A 24082-nucleotide genomic window follows, 5' to 3' on the forward strand; every position below is an offset into this window, starting at 1 on the left:
CATGTGAAAATAACAGAGACATCACTTATTTGCCTGCTATGTAGCTATCTCTTTTATAAGAAATGTGTAACAAAGTTGGGCATAGTGGTATAAGCCTAAAACCCACCAATCAACCAAGCTGAGGTAGAAGGATCTTGAGTTTCTGGTTAAGCCTATGCTACACAGCAAGACATTGATTCTCTTTAAAAAAATTACCCAAAATAATCTACACTCTTTTCAGCCCGTAAAAGGGTAAATTTCTCTCCTGTTTTCAGTAGTGATGTGATAGTATAGAGCTTAGTGGAAATGAATTTTCTTTTTCAATGCTTGCATTTGTGAGTATATTTTCCAACACTGAAGAAAAATTAGGAACAATCAATAAAAGGAATTAAAGACCTAATAAACATTTTACTAAGTTTAATATGATAATATAAGATATCATTTTCTGATGAGTGACCTATGGGGACTCTGTAGAAATGGACAGAAAAATTTCTTGGAACTTCATTTTAGAACTGCATGATCTCAGAGACTTTTGCCTTCTTTCACCATGCTCTGCCCACTAAACAATGGGTACTTTCCAACACTGATTAGCCACAAAGTAACTGTAACTAGCTCTGATTCCCATGCTGAGGGACTTTGGTTTGAGTGTTAAATATGTGAGATTTATTTCTCAAAAGACTTCCTTATGTATTCCTTTGTTCATCAGTATATGAAGAGGAGGCTTAATGGAGTTTCAGAGTTGTTAAAAGAGAAGCACAGTCTTATACCTCTTTAGGCACTGCTCTTTCTGATATTTCACACAGTGTTTGAATATGAAACACACTAAAAGAATTTGAATATTTTTAGTCTATTTTCAATAAAAGGAAACAAATGAAAAATTATTTTTTTAATTTTTAATGTATGAATGTTTGCTTGAATAAGTGTATGTGCACCACACACACGCCTGGTACCGTGAGTGGTCAGAAGAGGGCATTGAATCCCCTGGAACCTGAACCACAGATGTCTGTGAGCCACATGTAGGTACTGTGAACCAAACCCAGGTCTTTTGTGAGAGTAACAAGAACTCTTTTTTTTTTAATTTTTATTTTGCAATACAAAGAATTTGAATTTTTTAAAAGTCTACAAACATTGATCTATAGAGAAAATATACATGGATATGTGATTTATACAAAGGCAACACTAACCATACAGAAAGAAATACTTACCCCTTTTGCCTTGTTTTCTATGCCTAAAGGACTGTTACCTCCTTCATGGAACAATCAGTGAAGTGACATTGTAGAGCTGAACTCTTTAGATAAAGAACTATATGGAAGCAGATAAGAAGCAATTATCATCTTGAAATATGTGTTAAAATAAAACATGCCTTCAAATAAAGTTCTAAAGATTTCTCATTGTCTTTTTATTTTTGAAACTGTATTTTAATTACATGCCTCCCTTCCATAGTCTTCTTCAAATTAATGGCCTCTTTTTACATATATTGCATATAAGTATTTGTATATAGTGCACACTGTGGGATAATGCTTTTGTACACTGGTTTAATAAAACACGGATTGGCCAGTAGCCCTGCAGGAAGTATAGGTAGGATAAGTAGACAAGGAGAATTCTGGGAAGAGAAAGGGTGAGTCAGGAGAAGCCAGCCTGCCATCTAGGGGGCAGCATGTAATGGTACACAGGTAAAGCCATGAAACATATGGCAACATATAGAATAACAGAAATGGGATGAGTTTGAGTGTAGGAGCTAGTCACTGGTAGGCCTGAGATAATGGCCAAGCAGTTTTAATTAATATAAGCCTTTGTGTGTTTACTTTTGTCTGAGCAGCTAAGAACTGGTCAGAAAACAGAAAAACTTCCAGCTACAAGTACATATAGTATAAAATACTGATATATATATATATATATATATATATATATATATATATATATATATATTAACAATTAACAATTAACAATTGATTGCTAACAATTGTTAGCAATTGATTACTCTTTCCTGAGGAGAACACCTTTCCTGCTCTCAGATTTACTCTCTCTAGTAGATTGTGTGCAGTTTAAACCTCATGGGCTTTCCCCCATCCAGTATTGCTTGTTCATTATTGTCATCCTTGTTCATCTTACATTTAGGCAACACGTGGGGGACATGTTGGAATCCTAGTTAACTACTCTGTGCTAGTGAAATTATGGTTATTGGAGGAGAATCTACAACCAATATTTTGCTAAATCAGCATAAAACCTAATGGATCTAAAAACATTTGTCACAAGTTAGGCTCAGCAAATATTGCAGAATAGGGATAAGAAAGATAATAAGAGCCAGATCTTTGGATTTGATGTGAAATTTTGTCTCTTGGTAACACTGGAAACTATATCCATAAATTCTCTTATTAACTTTTATAACAAATTTTCCTTAAAGTATATTAACTAGCATACAAACAGATGTGTACATATGAGCTGGGTACTGATGTGTGTGTGTGCATGCGTGTGTTGTGCAATGTTTAAATATAATAAAGTGTGTTTCCATTTACCATCCTCTCTTCTGGCTTGTATGCTTGTGAGTGCCACCCTGCAACCATAGAGTGGCTCATTCCTATATAACTATGTGACATTAAACAAGTCAAACTAGAAGAACAAGTAGAATATGATTCTACTTGTCAACACAAATATATTATTCCATCCTCAACAGGCATAATAGATACCTAATTCTAAAGCTAAATATGAGTGATCCTATCCTGGGAACACAGATCCAGGCTACCACTAATTCCTTTCTCCAATGTTGCAACAGTTTGATGATTTCTATAGTGGCTGTACAAGTCTGTCTTCCCCCCAGCAATGACAAAGTCTTCCCCTTACTCCCCATATTGTTGCTAGCATGATCTGTCCCATGTGCTATTTATCATCTTAGTCATTCTGACATGTTTAAGATGGAATTTCAATGTAGATTTGATTTGCATTTCCCTGGTGACTAAGGATTTTGCGTGTTTAAGTGTGTCTCAGCCATTTGAGTTTCCTCTTTTGGGAACTCTATTTAGATCTGAACATTTTTTTTTAACTTGGTTATTTGAATATTTATAAGAAGTACTTTGGGTTATTTATATAATTTTTCTGTTAGCCCCCTATCAGATGTTGAGTTGGCAAAATCTTTTCATGTTCTGTTCATTGCTGCTTAGGCCAAATGACAATGTCTTTTGCCATGCAAAAGATCTTCAGTTTCCTGAGGTCCCACTTATTAATTGTTGATCCTTATGTCTGCATTAAGGGTGTTTGGTTCAAAAAGTCTTCTCTTGGGCCAATATGTTCTGGGCTTCTTCTCCCTTTTTTTTTTTTAAATCAGGTTAATCCTGCCTCTCCACCTTCCCAGATAGAAAAATTCAATAAATCTTTCTAAGCCCCTCCCTATTCTTCCTGTTTCTCTCTTTCCTAATTTGGGTCAAATTAAAACTCTACAGTTTATTCTGACAAGAATAAATATCAGGTTTTATATTGAGATCTTTGACTCATTTGGAGTTGCATTTTGTGCAGGGTGATAGGCATGGGTCTATTTACATTCTTCTACATTGAAACATCCAGTTTTACCAGCACCGTAGATTGACGATGCTGTATTTTCCCAGTGTATATGTATGGCTTTTTTCTAAATATAGAAAATCAAGTGTCCCTATGTGTTTGGGTTTATGTGTTGGTCTTTAGTTAGAGTCCAGTAATCAACATGTCTCTTATTATGCCAAAACCATGCTGTTTTAATTATTATACCTATATAGCATAATGTGAGGTTAGTAGTACTGAGACCTCCAGGAGTTGTTTTCTTTTTCTAGAGAGTTTTAGGTATCTTGTTTTGGTATACATTTTTATATGAATTTGAGAATTGTCCTTTAAAGATCTGTGAAGAAGCTGTTGGAATTTTTATTGAGATTGCACTGAATCTATAGATTTCTTTTGTTAGGGTGGCCAACTTAATCTCAGATTTTCCTTGTGTTAATTCCACCAACCCATGAACATGGAAGATCCTTCCATCATCTGATACTCACATCGCCAGGGAGGCTACCTGGAAAACAGGACCCCAAGAAAGACACGGGGATCGCCCAATGACGGAGAAATGGATGAGATCTACATGAACAGCCTGGACATGAGTGGGGGTAATGAAGGGCGAGGGTCGAGTGAAAGAGAGCTTGGGTGAGCGGGAGATCCCAGCTGGATCAAGAACAGAGAGGGAGAACAAGGAATAGGAGACCATGGTAAATGAAGACCACATGAGAATAGGAAGAAGCAAAGTGCTAGAGAGGTCCACAGAAATCCACAAAGATACCTCCACAACAGACTACTGACAATGGTCGAGAGACAGCCCGAACTGACCTACTCTGGTGATAGGATGGCCAAACACCCTAATTGTCATGCTAGAAACCCCATCCAATGACTGAGGGAACTGGATGCAGAGATCCATGGCTAGGCCCCGGATAGAGCTCCGGGAGTCCAATTGGCAAGAAAGAAGAGGGTTTATATGAGCGAGAATTGTTGAGGCCAAGGTTGGATAAAGCACAGGGACAAATAGCCAAATGAATGGAAACACATGAACTGTGAACCAATGGCTGAGGTGCCCCCAACTGGATCAGGCCCTCTGAATAGGTGAGACAGTTGATTTGCTTGATCTGTTTGGGAGGCATCCAGGCAGTGGGACCAGGTCCTGTGCTCAGTGCATGAGTTGGCTGTTTGAAACCTGGGGCTTATGCAGGGACGCTTGGCTCAGCCTGGGAGGAGGGGACTGGACCTGCCTGGACTGAGTCTACCAGGTTGATCTCAATCCTCGGGGGAGTCTTCACTTTTTTTATTCAAAGACTTGACATTGTTATCATACAGGTTTTTCCTTTACTGGTTAGAGTTATCCCAAAATATTTTGTATTATTTGAGGCTATTGTGAAAGTTGATGTTTTTCTGATTTCTTTCACAATCTATTTGTCATATATATATATTGGAGACCTACTGATTTTTTGAGTTAATTGTCTTTCTTTCTACTTTACTGAAAGTATTTATCAGCTGCAGGAACTCCCTGATGGGATTTGTAGGGTCACTTATTTATTGTAGCATTTATCTAAATTATTCTTTTATCAATATAAACTACAGAGTCAGATATTGGGGTGGAAACATGATAGATCCACAGGGTAGTGGAGAAATGATCAGCTGACCCTGCCTCTCCACCTTCCCAGATCAAAAAAACCAACAAATCTTTCTAAGATCCTCCCTATTTTTTCTGTTTCCCTCTATCCTAATTTGGGTCGAACAAAAACTCTATGGTTTGTTCTGGCCATAATAAACTCTGTGTTCTGATTCAACTTTATTGTCAGTCTGGAAATGTCAGTGTGAACTAATCTCACAGAACAATCATATCATCTACAAATAAAAATCCTTTGACTTCTTCCTTTCCAACTTGAATCCACTTGGTCTCCTTCAGTTTTTGCAATGCTCTAGCTAAGACTTCAAGTACTATATTGAATAGGTATAGAGAAAGTGTTCCTGATTTTAGTGGAATTGCTTTGAGTTTCCCCTCCATTTTGGTTGATATTGGCTATCATCTTGGTGTAAACTGCCTTTATATGTTGAGCTATGTCCCTTGTAACCCAGTCTCTTAAGAAATTTTATCATGAAGGGGTGTTAGATTTTATCAAAGGCCTTTTCTCCATCATATAGATGACAATATGGAATTTTTCTTTCAATTTTTTAATATAGTGAATTACATTACTTTGAATTACATTGACTGATTTTTAGTATATTGAACTATCTCTGTATTTCTAAAACTAAGCTTACTTGATCATGGAGAAGACTCTTTTTGATATGTTCTTGGATTCAGTTTATAAGTATTTTATTATTTTTCCATTTGTGTTCATAAGAGAAATGATTTTGTAATTCTCTCTTTGATTGGTCTTATTTGGTTTGGGTATGAAGGTAACACAGCAATGTTTCTATTTTATGAAATAATTTGAGGAATTGGTGTTAACTCTTCTTTGAAAGTCTCATAGACTTTCTATTTATATGTCATTAGGGGTTATGTGTCTGCTTAAATTGCTTTTCTGATATTGAGATAAGTTTGGTAAATGGCATCTATTAAGAAAATTATCCATTTCCAGTTTTCCAATTTGGTGCTGTACAAGTTTTTAAAGAATGTCCTTATGTTTTCTAGATTTCCTCAGTGTCTGTCATCATGTAGCCCTCTTCATTTCTGATTTTGTTCATTTAAATATTCTCTCTGCCTTTTAATTAATTTGTTTAAGGGTTTGTCTATCTTATTTAGTTTCTCAAATCAGTCCTTGTTGGACTGATTCTTTGTATTGTTTAGTTGTTTTGTTGTTTCTATTTTATTGACTTCAGCCATACATTTAACTGTCTCCTACCATTTACTCATTAGAGGTTGATTTCTTCTTTTTGTTGTAGAGCTTTCAGATGTGCTCAAAAGTAACTGGTGTGAAATGTCTCCAGTTTTATTATGTAGAAACTTAGTGTTATTAACAAGTCTATTAGAACTGCTTTCATTGTATCCCATAAGTTTAGGTATGTATATTCATTTTCATTCAATTATAGATTTATTTAATTTCTTTATTTCTCTCTCTACCCTTTTTTGATACAGGGTCTATCTGGGTAGTCCTGGCTCTCTTGTAACTCACTATGTACACTATGTACACCAGACTGGCTTCAATCTCAGAGATCTTTGTGCCTCTGCCTTGTAAGTGCTGTAATTAAAGGTGAATGCATCATCAACCAGTCTTGACACATTATTTCATTAGTAGACAGGTGTTCAGTTTCCACCAATTTGTAGGCTTTCTATTGTTTTTACTGTTGCTGAGATCCATCTTTAATCATTGGTGGTATGAAAGGGTGCAAGGATTTACTTCAAATTTCTCATATCTGTTTAAACTTGCATTGTTTTCAAGAATTGATCAATTTCAGAGAAATTTCCATAAGATTCTAAGATTCTTTTCTGTTTAGGTCAAATGTTCTCTAAATATCTGTAAGAACTATTAGATTATTAAAGTCTGTTAGCTCCCACATTTCCTAGTTTAGTTTTTTTTAGATGACCTGTCTGTTGGTAACAGTGTGGTATTGAAGTCTCCCACTATTCATGTGTTAGGGTCAACACATGAGTGGTTTCAACTATAGTGGTGGTTCTGCTGAAACAAACAAATAAACAACAACAACTTGATTATCTTTGGGTTTGGAACATAAATGCTAAGAATTTAAATGTAATCTTGGTGGATTATTTCTTTGATGTGTGTGTAGTATCTTTCATTATCTCTTCTGATTAGTTTTGGTTTGAAGTCTATCTTGTCAGATATTAAAATGGCTACACTAGCCTATTTTTTAGGTCCATTTGTATAGAACATGTTTTTCCAGGCTTTTACCCTGGGGTAATGTGTATCTGTGTTGTTGAACTGTGTTTCTCATATGCTGTAAAAGCATGGATCCTCTTTTTTCATCTATTTTGTTAGTCTATGTCTTTTTATTGGGGAATTGAGACCATCGATATTGAGATATATCAGAGACCAGTGATCGTTGATTTCTGTTATTTTGATGTTATTGGTAGTGATGGTGATTTCTGAGGTGGTGATAGGGTGTGTGTGTGTGTGTGTGTGTGTGTGTGTGTGTGTGTGTGTGTGTGTATGTTTCTTTTCCTTTAATTTTTGTGTTCTGACACTATTTATTTTCTGGGTTTTCATTGGTTTTGTTAATCTCTTTAGGTTGGAGTTTTCCTTCTAGCATCCTCTGTAGGACTGCTACAGATAAATTTGTAGATAAATATTTCTTTAATTTTATTTTATCATGGAATATCTTATTTTCTTTACCTATGGTGCTGATTATAATATTCTGGGCTGGCATCTGTGGTCTCTTATTAGAGTCTGCAGCAATCTGTTTAGACCCTTCTGGATTTTAGAGTCACCTTTGAGAGTACAACTAGGAAAACTTTATTTTATGTTTTTGTTGAAAATATTATCTGGGGTCATCCTTGTGGATTCCTGAGAGCCTCCACAGCATCCTGCCTCTTCCTATTCCCATGATGTCCTCATCTATCATGGTATCTCCCTCTCTGCCCTTCCACTCTGTCCCTGTTCCAGCTGGACCCTCCCATTTCTGTACGTTCTCATTCCCCACTCTTGCCCTCCGTCACTCCTCCATACTCAGTCTGCTAATGTAGATATCATCCACTTCTCCTTCACTGGGTCATCCAGGTGTCCCTCCTAAGGTCTTTCCCTGTTAGATAGTATCTCTGGAGATGTGAGTTGCAGTCTGATCATCCCTTCCTTCACATCTAGTATCTACTTATGAGACCCCACCTTGGACTGTTGGCAGTGGTCCAGGGGGTACCTGGACTGGTCTACTCTGGTAAGCAGTCTAGCGAATACCCTGTCATCGCAGAGACTTTGTCCAGTGACTGAGGGAGGCAGATGCAGAGATCCATGGCTGGGCACCGGGCTGAGCTCTGGGAATCCAATCAATGAGAGAGAGGAGGGATTCTGCAGGTGTGGGACATAGAGATCATGATGGGAAGACATGCAGAGATGACTGGCCACACTAATGGAAGCCCATGAACTGTAGATTAGTGTCTGTGGAGCCCCAATGGGACTGGACTAGGCCCTCTGGATATGGAATACGGTTGTTTGTCTCGAACTATTTGGGGAGCACCCAGATAGGGGGATCGAGATCTGTCCCTGGTGCATGGGCAGGCATTTGGGAATCCGGTGCCTGTTGTGTGATGCCTGGCACAGCCTTGGTGCAGTGGGAAGGGGTTTGGACCTGCCTAGGCTCAGTGTGCCAGGCTCTGCTGATTCCGCATGGGAGACCTTGATTTGGGGGATATGGGGGTGGCTTGAGAAGGGGGGTTGGGAGGTGGGAGGAGGGAGGAGGTGGGATCTGTGGGTGGTATGTAGATTGAGTAGAAAATTTCTTAATAAAGAAAAATGAAAAAAAAGAAAATATTATCTTGGCCTTTAAGCTTATTTGCTTCTCCTTACTCTATTTCAATTATTCTTAGATTTGATCTTTTCATACTGTCCCAAAATTCATGGATATTTTGTGTCAGAAAATTTTTAGATTTCCTGATTTTAATTTAGATTTAACTTAAATTTAGATTTTAATTTAGATAAAATTTTCAGATGTTAGGTAGAGTGATGTAGTCATTATTTCTATAATATAGTCAATGCCTGAGATTTACTCTTCCATCTTTTTCATTCTTTTGGTGGATCTTGCCTCTTTAGTTTCTATTGAATTTCAAATTTTTCATTTCCAATATTAACTCCAGTTTGTGTTTTTGTTGTTGTTGTTTGTTTACTTGTTTGTTTTTGGTTTTTCATCAATTCTGTTACTTCTACTTTTTCCTTTAGATCTTGAATAGTATTCATTTCCTTGCACTGCTTCTGTTTCCCTTTTTTTCTTTAATAGATTTATTCATTTCTTCATTGTTGTGTTTTCCTGGGTTTCTTCAATGGATTTGTTCATTTTCTCTTTAACAGCCTATATGATCTTCATACAGGCAGATTTTTGTTACTGGTTGCTTTTGTTTTTTGTTTTGTTTCCCTAATTTAACTTTTTATTGATTCTTTGTGGATTTTTACATCATGCATCTCTATCCCACTCATCTCCCCATCCCTTCACATCTTCCCTCTGTCAATTAAACCTCCCCCAATATAAAACAAAATAAAATTTAACAGAAAAATTTAAAGAAAAAGGAAAGAAAAATCACATCGTGGAAGCTGTAATATCACAAAAAGAGTAACACAATATACCCTTTAGTACATCTTTATGTGCAAGTGTTCATTGCAATTAGTTATTGATGTCCTTCAAGGCACTTGGTTTCTGCTACACTATTGACACTAGGCCCTCACAGGAACTCCTCTGAGGTATGCTGTTATTGTCCTGTGTCTTGGAGATCCTCCAGCTTTGCTTCTGCAGGACCAGCCCCTTCATGTACTCCAGTATTTTATGGAGTGAATATTGGGATGGACCATCTCATAGCCCTGCTTCTGGGCCTGAGTAATTGCTGGGTTAGTCAGCCTAGCAGTTCTCCTTCATCTTTATCACCAGGGTGAGTTCTCCATCATCTCTGCAGCTAAATGAACCTTTGCAGTAAGCAGCAAGTTGCAGGCCATTTTGCCTGCTGTCACACCCTCAGGGCAGGATCGCACATACCTATCACACCACAGCCTGCTCTACTGTGTTACCAAGGCAAGTTACAGGAGTCACTCTACTGAGTGTTGTAGCTGGTGAGAGGCAGGGCAAGCATTCTCACTCTTGTGACCTCAGGGCTAGCCCTCCCAATCTTCTACAACAGACAGTCTTCAAGGGGGAAGGAGGCTTCTCTCCTTCACCCACACCACCATATGGCAGATGAGGGAGTGGAGTCCCCTAATGTCTTCAGGGTTGTCTCACCTGTTCCCCTGCCAACAGGGTCAGCTCTACTGTGTTGCCCAGGTGAGGTGCAGTGCCCACTCTCTGGAGTGCTGCACCTGTTTAGAGGCAAGGTCAGCCCTCATGCCTGACTCATGTAGTGATTCACAAACAGGAGGAGGGCAACTTTTTCTCACCCTTACCACCTGATGGCAGACGAGAAGTGTAGGGCCAGCTCTCCCTCTCTCATGACCTCAGAGAAGGCTCAACTGTGCCCTAACCAGTAGGGTCACTTCTGCTGTACTGCCCAGGCAAGATGCTGGGCCTGCTTTCCTGAGTTATGCAGCCAGTGAGGTGCCAGGCCAGCTCTCCAGTTCTCATGACCTCCAGGACAGTTCCCCCACCTGCAGCAGGCAATGAGGGGTGGGGAAACAGAGGAGCAGGGCATCTCTCCCTCTTTTGCTACCTCATGGCAGATGAAGGGCAGTGACAGATCTCCCAGGTCCCTATAAATATGGTCAGCTCCACTCAGCTGCCCAGGCAAAGTGCAGGATCCACTCTCCTTAGGCATGCAGATGGTTAGGAGCAAGGTCAACTCTCCTGCCTGCCTCGGGTGGTGAGGTGCAAGGAAACAATGACATCTTTCCTGTGCCTATGCCACCTTATGGGTGGGACCAGTCTTCCCACTCTCATGTCCCCAGGGCCAGCTCTCCCCTGCTTTTACCACAAGGTCAACTCTGTCTTACTGGGCAGGTGAGGGGCAGGATATACTCTCTCAAGTGTTGCAGCTGGTAAAGGGCAGAACTAGTTCTGCCTAGTGTTGCAGTCCGTGAGGGGTCAGACCCACTCTATGCAGGCCTACTTTCTTGGCCTTCTGTGATAACAGGAGCCATAGTCATCTATCCAGACCATGGCTAAAGCAGAGCCACAGGGCCACACATGGCTCTTAGCAGCAGCACAGGCCTAGACATCACCATGGCCCCACATGGCAAACAGACAACCCACCTGAGCCCACTACTAATCAGCTTGACCTCCTCTTTCCACAGGACACTAACCATCTGTCTTTCTCATTTTTTTGTACTCTACCAAATATATCCTCACCTTAATAATCACTAACCACTGAGAACTTCAAGGCACTAGGCAGACCCTTGTTTTCTTCTCTCCAGACAGGACAGAGATCCTCAGGAAAGGTTGTTGTAGTTTCATCTCTGTCACCCAATAATGTAGTTTATATAAGTCAAGTTGTTATTTACCCCAATTCCTAAAAATAATTGATTTACTTGGTGCCATATATATTCATTTTTTTTACAATAAGTGGATATTAAATCATTTTATCCAAAATTGTTAGCTAAAGTCATATTTAAAATCCTTCTCAACCAGGACTGAGAATGTTTAGGAAACAATTTGTTGTGTTTAATGTTAAAGTTCAATCGAGGTCATAATACTACATGGTATTCATCACTCAGAAGGATTCTTTTTATACCTAAATATTATTTGATTATCCTGACATCATGCAAGCCTAGGAGCAAGTTTTCTTCAAAGTCTGTCTTCCTGCTCTGCTGCCACTGAAGATGTGTGTGTGTGTGTGTGTGTATGTGTGTGTGTGTGTGTATGTAAGCATGTGTATGTTCATGCATGTATGTATATATGATCATGTCAGTGTGAAGTGTGTACATGCATGCATGCACTGTGCATGTATGCATTGTTCATGTGTATGTGTGTTGTGTGTGCATGTGTGCCAGAGTGTGTGCATAAAGGTGTGTGTCTATGTATGTGTTGCGTGTACATGTGTTCCAGAGTGTGTATGTGTGTGCATGTATGTGTATGTGATCATATATGTGTATTGTGTGTACATGCATGTGTGCATTGTGCATGTATGCACTGTTCATGTGTATATGTGTGTATTGTGTGTGCATGTGTGCCTGAGGATGTGCATGTGGGTGTGTGTTTGTGTATGTCTATAACATGACTTTATTAACATGAGCAACTGCAGATGTCCAAATACTTCTTTTTGGTCCTATCAAGTAGAAAGTCTTTCAAAGATACAGGAGAAAGGCCAGGAAAGATAAAAGCAGTGAGACAAAGCTCTATTTGACAACTGACTGGACAGTAAATTCACATTATTCAAGAGGTGAATTGTTAGATTTTAAGTGAACTCAAAATTAATGTCATAGATTTGTTTCTAATTCTGTTTCTCTCTGCAATTCTCTTTGACTGTTATAATTTACTTGCTACTATCTCTTTTCTCAGGTAGTTAAAATAAGATAATTTATGATAATAACTCTGTTTTTGTGTCAAGTGTTTAGAATTCATAATTTTTATTTTGAGTCATAAATTGAAAATGAAAAGAAGTTATATTTTCTATGCTGAGTTCTAAATTTGCAGGAAAAAATCTGTTTTTATACATTATGTAGAACTTTTATTTTGCAACATGGTAATGTCAGACTAGTGAAACAGTCCTTCAGAGCATGAGAAGAAACAAGTATAGAGTAACATACTATTTCAATAATGATGTTCAAAGATTAAGGTCCATGTAATAGTTTAGTTGGAGATATATATATATATATATATATATATATATATATATATATATATATATATATCACCTTCTTAAGCAGCTTACAGTTGGAATGCTGCACTGAATCTAGAAAACTTGCCTTCAAATATCAGCACTGAAAACAACAACACAAATAAATCAATACAAACAAATTGAAAAAAAACAATAACATCAACAATTAAAAACAAATAAACAAATCAATAATGATCAACTAGGGATGATCCCAAGACCTAATCTAAGAGGTCATGGGGTAGAAAAATAGTTGAGCTAAAACCTGAGGGATCAAAAAGGTATATTTAATTAAATTATAGCAAATTATTTCCAGCTAAAGAAGTAAATGAACATCTAGAGACACCTAGAACCATAAATATATATGATCGTAGAAGAACTTGTTCATGGTACATTATAGATGATATGCCAAATGTACCAAAAAAAAAGTAAGTGTAAGAAAAAATGTTACATAACTTGCTAAGGCAAATGTATCAAAATAAAAGAAACTTTTCAAACAAAGCCCAATTAACCAGAAAAGCATGGAATTATACATTTCAAGAACTAAAGTGAAAAATAGCCAAACAAGACTGCTATATCCAGGAGTTTTATCTAATTTATGAAGAGATCACACAATTTATCAACAAATATGAGCTAAAGTAATATAGGACAATCAAGCCTGCATTACAGTATAAATAAATATAAATCATAAATATAAAGAAAAAAGAAAGTTTGCTGACATACTGGGTGGAAAAAATACTTCTTAGGTGGAATAGATAAAAAAGGAAACTAAAAAAAAATCCATTCATTATTTTCATCAAGTAAAAAAGAAGCTGACCCCTAATCGATATAAGAGGGGAGAAAACAATATTCCAAGTAACAAAAAATATTGCTAATATTATAAAAATTAGTAGACATGACTTGATCATAATTTTAAATGTTAATGTTTTTAACTCTCTAATTAGCAGACACAAACTTGATAGCTGGATTAAAAAAAAAAACCTTGACTTTTTCCACATGTAAATTGGATTCACACTTCAAAGGCAAAGATACATACAGATTGAAGTCAAAAGAGAAGTTAATTTTCCAAACAAGAGGAAATAAAAAACAGTCTGAAATAACTCTTTTAATAACTGATAATGTAGACTTTAAACTAAATTAGTCACAATGGAAAAAGAAAGTCAGTATATGCTAATGAGTGGAGAATGCATTAAGGTAAAAGAAGTATGTATATTCCAATTATGAAATATGAAATTGAGGCTCCAATTCCATAAAACCACCACCAATAGATAAAAAAGGGAGGTGATAAAGTACTGTTATACAAATATTGTAAAATTTCATCCATAGGTATGTCACCTAGATTTAAAAATAAATGTTTAACTGCCCCTAATTGGAGTTGGTGTATGCTCCAGAAGTTGTAATCTATTCCTAATATTATAAACCAAACCAAAATTCATGACTGGGAAATTATTAAATCATGATGGTAATGCTAGGATACCTTCTTAGCTGAATTGTTATTGTAACAACCCATTACCTAAGTATTGATGCATATACCTACAGACAAAGGCTTCTCCCTTCTTTAATCAGAGAACCCTTGCAGTAAACAGACATAAAATTAGAGACTCATGGCTACACAAGATGCTGGGGGAAAAAAAGGATGGCCAAAATCTCAGGCCTAAATGGGATATTTAAAGCAACTCCTTAATGATCCAGGAACAGTCTGAAAGTAGGGGTTACTAAGAATACAAGAGCCTGGAGAGAAAGAAAAAGAAATATCATACTTGAACCACAACATAGCCATGGAAATAATGAACTCAAGAAGGACATGATACCATTGATGATGGTATAGCTTCAGTTACAGTAGATAATCTACTATACAGAAGATGCCAAGGACATGAAGTTACTATTAATTACACTGACTGTTGTGAAGTGAATAAAGCCTAAGCATTAGATACAAGTTGTTTGTATTGTGGAAAGCAGAGAAAGAAGTGGAGCTGACAACACCCATTGTAGCCCAGAATACTGGGACTAGGTCCTAGATTCCAGGTATTGAGCTACATGATGTACAGACTGGTTTTTCTTTAGTTGGACTAGTTTATGGCCTGGTTATTTCCTTTTGGAGTGAAAAGCATTTATCCGTTCTTTGTTGTTGTTGTTTTGTTTTATATGAACCTATAGTTAAGGGACATTGGATATTTTAAAGAAAATTTAAGTTAAAATTTTATTCTCTCATAATATATGAAAACATTTCATAGAATATATTTTAGTCATATACTTTCTTCTACCTCAATTTTTTCAACATCCTTCATACTTTGTTTTTCTACTCTCTTACCTCTCTTACACACACATACACACACACACACACACACACACACTCACTATGCACAAACATGGACTCTAATTTATGTTTAGAGTTCTGAGTATAAGGAATATTCTAGAGCATGCTTGGTATACTTCATTTAAGAAGATTTATTTTTGTTTTTCCAGCAATTGTCCATTGTGAAGAGGTTCTTTTCTAGGGATAAGACTTCATGCTTGTTTCTCCTCCTCTCTGCTTGGATTTTGTTTGGGTGAAGTTTGTGCAACTCTTTTGAATAATGTTACAGTTGCTGTGCATTCATATGTGCCCTGTTTTGTTATATGTGAAAAACAATGATTCATTGAAATTATCAACTTTAGATCATGAAAACTTTCTACCCCTTCTTCTGCACAGATTCCTAATTCTTGAGGAGAGGATACTAATATAAATTTCCCATTTAGAATTGAACAATCCCAAATCACTCATCTCTATGTGCTGTATATCTGTGGGTTTCTGTATTAATTACAATATACTACCAGAAGAAACTTTTCTAGTATAGGTTGATCTATGTATATAGTATTATATCCTTAGGAGACATTTTATTGCTGTGTTCATCTAGCAGAACAATGCTGATAACTTAAGTTATCATCCTATTAACAATGTTGGATCTTCCATTCTAATGGCTTTATAAAGTGATAGCATGACCACTCCAAGGTATTTTTCAGAAGGTTTTTATTATAGATACAAAAGGGAGTACTAACAGAGACATCTAGAATAACCCAGATCAAGGAGAGAAATTAATAGATTAAACATGCTCACAAGTGTGAACCAAGCCACAGGGGTGGGGGAATGGCAAGACAAGAAGACAAGAGAGGAACAAGAGAGAATGAGGAAAATAGAGGGAGCCAAGAAAGTATGGAAAGGGAGAGAGAGAGAGAGAGAGTGAGAGAGAGAGAGAGAGAGAGAGAGAGAGAGAGAGAGAGAGAGAGAGAATCCATAGCTAAAATTGCAAGGTTATATAGCAGTGAGAAGGTGGGGGAAGGGAAGCCCATCAGTTGGAGAAGTTTAAGGTAATAGGTAGAGTGAGGAAATCTGAGAAGAGCCATAGGTACTGAGTGAAGCTGGAGGCAAGCATGTCCATTGATATGATAATACACACCACAATTATACGTTTGTCCCATTTTGGATCTGACATTCCAGACCTTTTCTTGATGATAAGGTGTGACATAATCCCTTCAGTATCCTCTTCTTACCTTAAATTGAGGATAAGTTGTCAGGGTTTGGAATTCTGGGTTGCTGGTCAAAAGCCTGGAGAGGGAAATGAACTGAAAGCTGGGGGACATGTATTTTGCTTTATGCAGGACCAGCTGTGACTAGTAAAGTACAGGCAATGTGGGAGTAGTCTGGAAGTCCCAGTTTGAAATTCTGTCAGAAAACAGTCAGTTTACATCATTTTTTATGTAGTCCTGGACTTGTTCATTTCAATTTGGAGCAGTTTTCCATCTTTAGTTGATTGGAAATTGTAGCTAGAGTTTTCCTGCCTGGTCCACAGTCAGGACAAATCTTTGTCACCCACCAGTCACACGGCTGCTCAGACCCAACCAAGTAAACACAGAGACTTATATTGCTTACAAACTGTATGGCTGTGGCAGGCTTCTTACTAACTGTTCTTACATCTTAAATTAATAAATTTCCATTTATCTATACCTTGCCACATGGCTCGTAGCTTACCGGCAACTTCACATGCTGTTTGTCATATTGGCATCTGGCAGTGTCTCTCTGACTCAGCCTTCCACTTCCCAGCTTTATTCTCCTCATTGTACCACCTATACTTCCTGCCTGGCCACTGGCCAATCAGTAATTATTTATTGACCAATCAGCAACACACTTGACATACAGACCATCCCACAGCACTTCCCCCCCCCTTTTTTTTTCAAAAGGAAGGTTTTAACCTTAACAAAGTAAAATTACATATAATTTGGGAATTTGGGCATAGCTTCTCTTACTACTTCCTGCTGGAGGGGGCGCTGTATCTTATGGGGACACAAAGAAAATTTTAGGATTATGGAATAGTCCATGAGGGTATATTATCTGATCCAGTTGCCTTCAAATCGTTCTGGATGTTGGATCATCTGGGCCACTGTGTCATCGGAGACCTTTCAGGGGGGCCTTGGCTGGTCAAACCTGATGTATCTTAATCTGGAACAAATCCATAACCTTTGGCTTTCTGTGGGAACAAAAGCAGAGTCTCCTTTCCAAAGCAACACATCCTTACATCCAAATTTTGAAGTCAAGGTGTCTTTAAAATATACATATTGGTTTAACTCAACATCTTTTACAATCAAATGTTTTTCTGCAGTTAAAAATCCCAAAGACAACACAATCCAGATTCTCTGTGTAATATTCACCTTTATGTGGCTTATTTTTTATATTAATTTTACTGTCTCTTTAATGACTTTATTTTTTAAAACTATGTATTTGTTTATAAAACTGTATATATTCCCTTTTCTCTCTCTTCCAAGCCTACGTACATTTTTACACACATTGTAAACTATTACATCTGAATCTGTCTTTTTGTGAATCTATTGCTTTAAACTGCAGCAGCTGTGGCTGCTGGCTCCACCCACCTCAGCTTCCCAACATGGCGGTGGTACGTTTTTCACCAGCTCTGGGAGCTATCATGTGGGTCTCTATGCTTTTATCCAAGCAGCGTGTAGCCCAGAAACCTCTTTTTTTGTTTTGTACTAGCAAAGGCTAAATCCACCATGCAGCTTAATGTGCCACTTGCAGAGGCCTCATTCCCACCATACTGCAGGTTGAGCACGCACGCTAGGAACCCACAAGTAGCTCAAACTGTCAGCTGCTTCTCATTTGAGAGAGACAATTAGGAAGCTGTTTTTAGCTCCGTTTTAGAATCTTTTCTCAGGTTTTAGGTGGAAACTCTTGCCAACACGTTGGGCACCATTTGTAGCTAGAGTTTTCCTGCCTGGCCCACAGTCAGGACAAATCTTTGTCACCCACCAGTCCCATGGCCACTCAGACCCAACTAAGTAAACACAGAGACTTATATTGCTTACAAACTGTATGGCTGTGGCAGGCTTCTTGCTAACTGTTCTTACATCTTAAATTAATCCATTTCCATTAATCTATACCTTGCCACATGGCTCATGGCTTACCGGCATCTTCACATGCTGTTTGTCATCATGGCAGCTGGCAGTGTCTCTCTGACTCAGCCTTCCACTTCCCAGCTTTAGGAAATCTTCTGGGAGAGATGTAGGCTCGCAAATTAAGTTTAAGACATGGAGCTTAGGGATATCTTGGGTGTGTACTTGAAACCCTGGGCCTGTGGTTCTGGTAGTTGGTTGCTGTGGGATGGTCTGTATGTCAAGTGTGTTGCTGATTGGTCAATAAATAAATCACTGATTGGCCAGTGGCCAGGCAGGAAGTATAGGTGGTACAATGAGGAGAATAAAGCTGGGAAGTGGAAGGCTGAGTCAGAGACACTGCCAGTCGCCAGGATGAGAAACAGCATGTGAAGACGCCAGTAAGCCACGAGCCACTTGGCAAGGTATAGATTAATGGAAATTTATTAATTTAAGATGTAAGAACAGTTAGCAAGAAGCCTGCCACGGTCATACAGTTTGTAAGCAATATGTCTCTGTGTTTACTTGGTCGAGTCTGAGTGGCTGTGGGACAGGCAGGTGAGAGAGATTTGTCCTGACTGTGGGCCAGGCAGGAAAACTCTAGCTACAGTTGGTGGTGTCAAAGTAGTTCCAATACTAGTGGAAGGAGAGAGACAGAGACAGAGACAGAGACAGAGACAGAGACAGAGACAGAGAGAGCATTCATCCCCAGGAATCAGTATGAAGGGAAGCTTAGGATATTGAATGACAGTATTACTTACCTGGAGTCCATTTAAACTATAAGATATGGATCCAAGTCTCAGAAGCTTACATAAAAGAGATAAAAATTTTAGTTATATTAGCATTACCATGGTTTGTAATCTGCACTGAAATCTTCACTGCAAGTGTCTATAAACAATTTGAGTAGATGTTTTTTGGAACTCCTTTGTTCAAGCACTCACAATGGAAAAAATACATTCCTGATACTGGTCATTTTGGTTTGTAGCATATAATGTTTAGTTGTTGTTTTGCTTGCCCTTATACCCCATTATGTAGCAACTCCATTTAAACTCCCATTTAATATGTATACATTCAAATAGTAGGTATTCGTATGTTTTTTATAAAGATCTTTAATGTTAGCTATTCTTCCCCATATCTCCTTTACCTACCATACCATTGTCATCACATATTAAGATCAATCCGTGTAAATCTATTAAATGGGTAAGAGAATTTATTAAGATATAAATTGAGGCAATACACTTACAAATACAGAACAGAGCAAACAGCAGAAGTCATCCTCTGATCTGACCAGGAGAGAATCCACCTCACAGACAGTAGCAGGGAGAAGGGGCTTGTGTCCCCTCTCCAGCTCCTTATCAGAGATCATGTACAATGTCAGGAAGCACCACCTCCTGTGGGCTATATAGCCCAGGGTCATTGGCAGAGTAAATACCACTACTTTCCCTTTTTATCTAAATAAGAAGGTTCTAATCTTAATGCAAATTGTATACAATAAGAATAATTATCAACTATTGTCCAAGAAAAACAAAGGGTAAAAACATAAACAAAAATGAAACTACAACCAACAAGAATAACATCAAACAAGAGACAAATACTAAAATCCAGAAAAATCTGAAGCATAGGTAAATGGTACATATCAGACACCATTCTGAAAGGTATCCTATCCTGAAGAACCTGAATCTAATACTTAGTATGTTCTAGCTAAGATACAAAAAAATTATAACTATCACTGTTAGTCTTCAACCCCATCAAAGACCTTAGAAGGAATATAATAATACATGAGAAATGGGAGGACACAAGCAACTTTTGAGAGTCTTGTGAGAGTAGACAGCAACAACTGGCAGCCTGGACAGACACCTAAAGTTTCTCATAATCATTGGTGCATTCAAATTGGCTACAGACCTAGAGTATCTGACAGATTATTTTCAGAAACAGATATTTTGAAAGACTACCTTACCCTGTCTTGGCAGAGTTCAGTAGTTGCTTTTCCTTGTGTCCTGGTCATTCAGAAGTGGCAGATTTGCACTGTCAGCAGTTGAGGCAAGGGCCATTCTTTGCCCCAAGGGTCATTTTGTGCCAAAAGAAGACAAACTTGCAATTGAAAATGTCTCAGAAGCCCAACATTCTCTCAGGATCAGATAGGTGCTGCCAGGAGCAATTGTGTCTCATGTCAACAGAATTCTAAGTTATCAAAACATTTAAATGCCATAATCTCGAAGTCTATGAGGTATTTGAAGATTACCTCTCCATCTGACATATGTTTCTGTAAGTCTGGAGAACCTAACACAACTATAGAGATGACAAGCATAGGTGACTATAAATGTGTAAATCTTATATACCTAAATAACCTAATGACTACGGCTTCATGTTAACAAGGTTAACAGTCTGTAAGCAGATGTACCATATTAGGACAATGATCTCAAAATTTTGACAATACACAAAATACCTTAAGCAAATATAGGAATATATAGTGCAATATAACAATAATCCTAAATATGTGTCAATATAAAAAATATCCTAAACAGAGGTAGAACATACATACAGTATGAGAAATATAATTTAATGACATAAGTATTCTTTTGCATTCTGTATTAGCATTGTCAAATGCCAAGTGCTCAGTTAATACTTGTCTTAATTCTTTATCTGACACAGCTTTCATTATAGCTGTGATCAGCCTTTGTAAAAAAAAAAATCAGTGAAAGGTTCGAGAGGTCCCTGGAATATCTTTGTGTACATCTCAGTTGGTTTTCCTGGTTTCAGAATTTTCCCCCAAGCATTTAGAGCTTCTGTACAGCATAGAGATAGTGCATGTTCTTCATACATGGCTTGTACATTTCTACCAGTGAAATGTCCCTCACCAAGAATTTGATCTTGGGAGATCTTTAAACCTCTTATCTAATGCATTGTTTCAGGTTCTTAGCCTCCTCTCTCAACCAGTTTTTCCATTGTAACTGCTGGCTATATTCTAGAGTAGCTGAAATTAACTAATTCCAGTCATATGGTATGATTCTGTTTGAGGTAGACCATGAACTTAAAATCTGTCTTACTTATGTTGAGTGTATGTCATAAGTGACTACCACTTTCTTTATATTTTTAAATATCTCTCATCAGAATAGGTTGTAATCTATAGTCCACATATGGCTCAGGATGTCTATTATCTGCTGGCCTCTCATGGATGATGACAGGATAAGCCATTGTATGAGAGTCATCTGGAGATGTCACAACCTGTATTGTCTTGCCTTTCTGCTTATTAGGTCCCTTGTCATCTTTACTGAGAGTTTCTTCCAGGGCTTGCAAATGAGCACCTAGTGTCTGTTCCAGAGAATGAACCTCCTTTGTGGTAAGAGATTCAAGAGATTTCATGGAATCATGCAACATTTTATGTTCTTCTGAGACCCATGATTCCATAGACATTATTTTATCAGTTAATGATAATCTTTCTTCATTATAAAGTGTCTGAGTAGCAACAACTTCATCATGGATAGTGATTGTTCTATCCATTAAGTATTCATATTTAGTATGAATAAAATCAAATCTGTTTGTACATTTATTATTAATGGACTGATGTTCTTGTAGTAAGTCAGTAGATTCCAAACTAAGGAGCCTGCTATGTAAGTTTTCATTACTATCTTGTAAATCCTAGTTAGCAGATTCCAGAGAAAAAAAATATTTTTATGTGAGACTTCATTGCTGCCTTGCAAAGCCTGCATCACTCCCAATAATAACTCATTTTTTATTATTATTAAACCAGTTTTCAATGTTATGTGAATTATTATGGTAAATGCCAAAATGGTACATACCAAATATGTCTCAGGAAGTTCATATATTTCCTGTAAAATCTCATTAATCATATAAGCATAAAAGTTCTTAAATCCTTGTGAATTAATATTCTCTGTCATGTTTTGAGAAATACTCAAAATTTGTAAAGAAAAAATTATTTGTTTATTTGTTAATCAGTTTTAAAGTGTAAAATTATCAAGTACTCTTATGTCTAATGAAATACTGACTTCCTTGTATTACTGTCCTTGTTATGGTTTTTGAGTATAGTAGAGCTATTCACATCATTGCAACAAAATATCTGACAAAAATGACCTCAGGAAACTAATTTAGTCTTACAGTTCCAGGGTTTATTTTCATTGTAGAAAGGGAAGAGGTGCACCTGTTCCCATTGAATTCACCCACTCTCAATAAGCAGAGAATAAATGCTCATTCTCATTCCTTTTTATTCAGTGTTAAATGATAGATTGTGGAATGGAACTGTTTATATTTAAGGTTGATCTTCTCCTTTAATTGCCCTAATCTAGATAACCTCTCACACACATGCCCAGAGGTTTATCTCCATGATGACTCTAAATAACAAGTTCATAATGAAGTTGACAATCATATTTTTACACTTTTCAAATTGATACTTAACATACAGTAGCCTCTCAGGGACTCTGACACTGATACACATGGATATTTCTTTGGAAACATGGGATAAGGCTCTGTGACACCTCAGAGTGTCTTGCATTTTATGTCTAAAAAACTAATACCACTTGAATGATGTAGCTAAGTACTAATGCTAACTCAGGATGGAGCCTGGTTCATTGGATCACATTTTAATTAATTTCTGACTGTCTACCCTGAGAAAATATTTCCTGGTAATTTGCCTTTGAGAAGCTAAAACACCTTCAGTAGTGTTCTCAAATTAACCTCTCTTCTGTCAAATCAATTTGCATTTTTACAAGATTAAGTCTGATTGATGGGATCTTGTTCTCCAGACACTATTTCTTAGCATTGTTGAAGTGTTATCCATTTTTCTTTAGCAGAGTTAATCTCTTTAAAGATCACAGCTGTTTTTACAAAAAAATTGTGAAAAAAAAACTCTACTTTTCCTTTTTCTATTTGGTAAGGAAAGTACCTTTCCTCACTGAATAGCACACATTTTTCAAATCTCTATTGACTCCTTATTGCTCTCTCTCACTGTAGAATTGAATGAGAATGATGAGTATCAATCATGACATAGCTTAAATGTTACCCTATGCCAAATAAACTAGTCCTTTACTTTTAAATTCAACATCACATAAGTTCTTAAGATTTAAAAAGAAATATAGAGAGATTGGTCAGGGTTAGGATCATATCTTTTTGGGATATTGGCTTCATATTCAAGGAAATTAAATGAACTCAGAGTCTGAAAAGAAAAAAAAATATCAAGAAAAAATTTCTTTCAGAGCAAAGACATACAACAAAGGAGCAGCAGGTCACAGTAATGAAGGTACCCAGTGGACTTTCATTATGGTTTAGTGTTTCTTTTTATGGGGTTCAGAAGGAGGAATTTGATTATTTAGGGATCTAGTGAAAGTGGTTCTTTGTTTTGATAATTAGATCAGGTCACACAATCATTTTGCAGTACACATATTCCTTGCCATGTTGCATCTGATTTTAATCATATCAATGTCAAATAGGCGTAAGGTAGTGAATAGAGGATTCTCTCTAAAAATTTCATAAATGACACCATTTTGTCATATTTTCATATTAACAGAACAATTCAAGAACAGGACCAGCTACTTGATAACAGGATATAGCCAGAGGTTTTCTCCAGTCCCACCAAACCCCGTGGTCTCACAGCCTCTTATAAAATAATCACTCAGAGGCTTAATATTAATTATCAACTGTATGGCCCATGGCAAGCGTCTTGCTAGCTAGCTCTTATATCTTAAATTAACCCATTTCTATTAATCTATGTTTTGCTGCATGTTCTGTGGCTTGTTCCTTGGGCAGCAT

General features: G+C 37.3%; 1 protein-coding gene across 1 annotated transcript in view; it reads left to right on the forward strand.

The window, feature by feature from the left end:
• Positions 1–24082, forward strand: part of Sntg1 (syntrophin gamma 1) — a 507378-nt gene that overhangs the window by 215735 nt on the left and 267561 nt on the right. The gene's annotated exons all lie outside the window — the stretch shown is intronic.

Source organism: Peromyscus eremicus, chromosome 2, assembly GCF_949786415.1.
Source record: "Peromyscus eremicus chromosome 2, PerEre_H2_v1, whole genome shotgun sequence".
NCBI lineage: Eukaryota > Metazoa > Chordata > Mammalia > Rodentia > Cricetidae > Peromyscus > Peromyscus eremicus.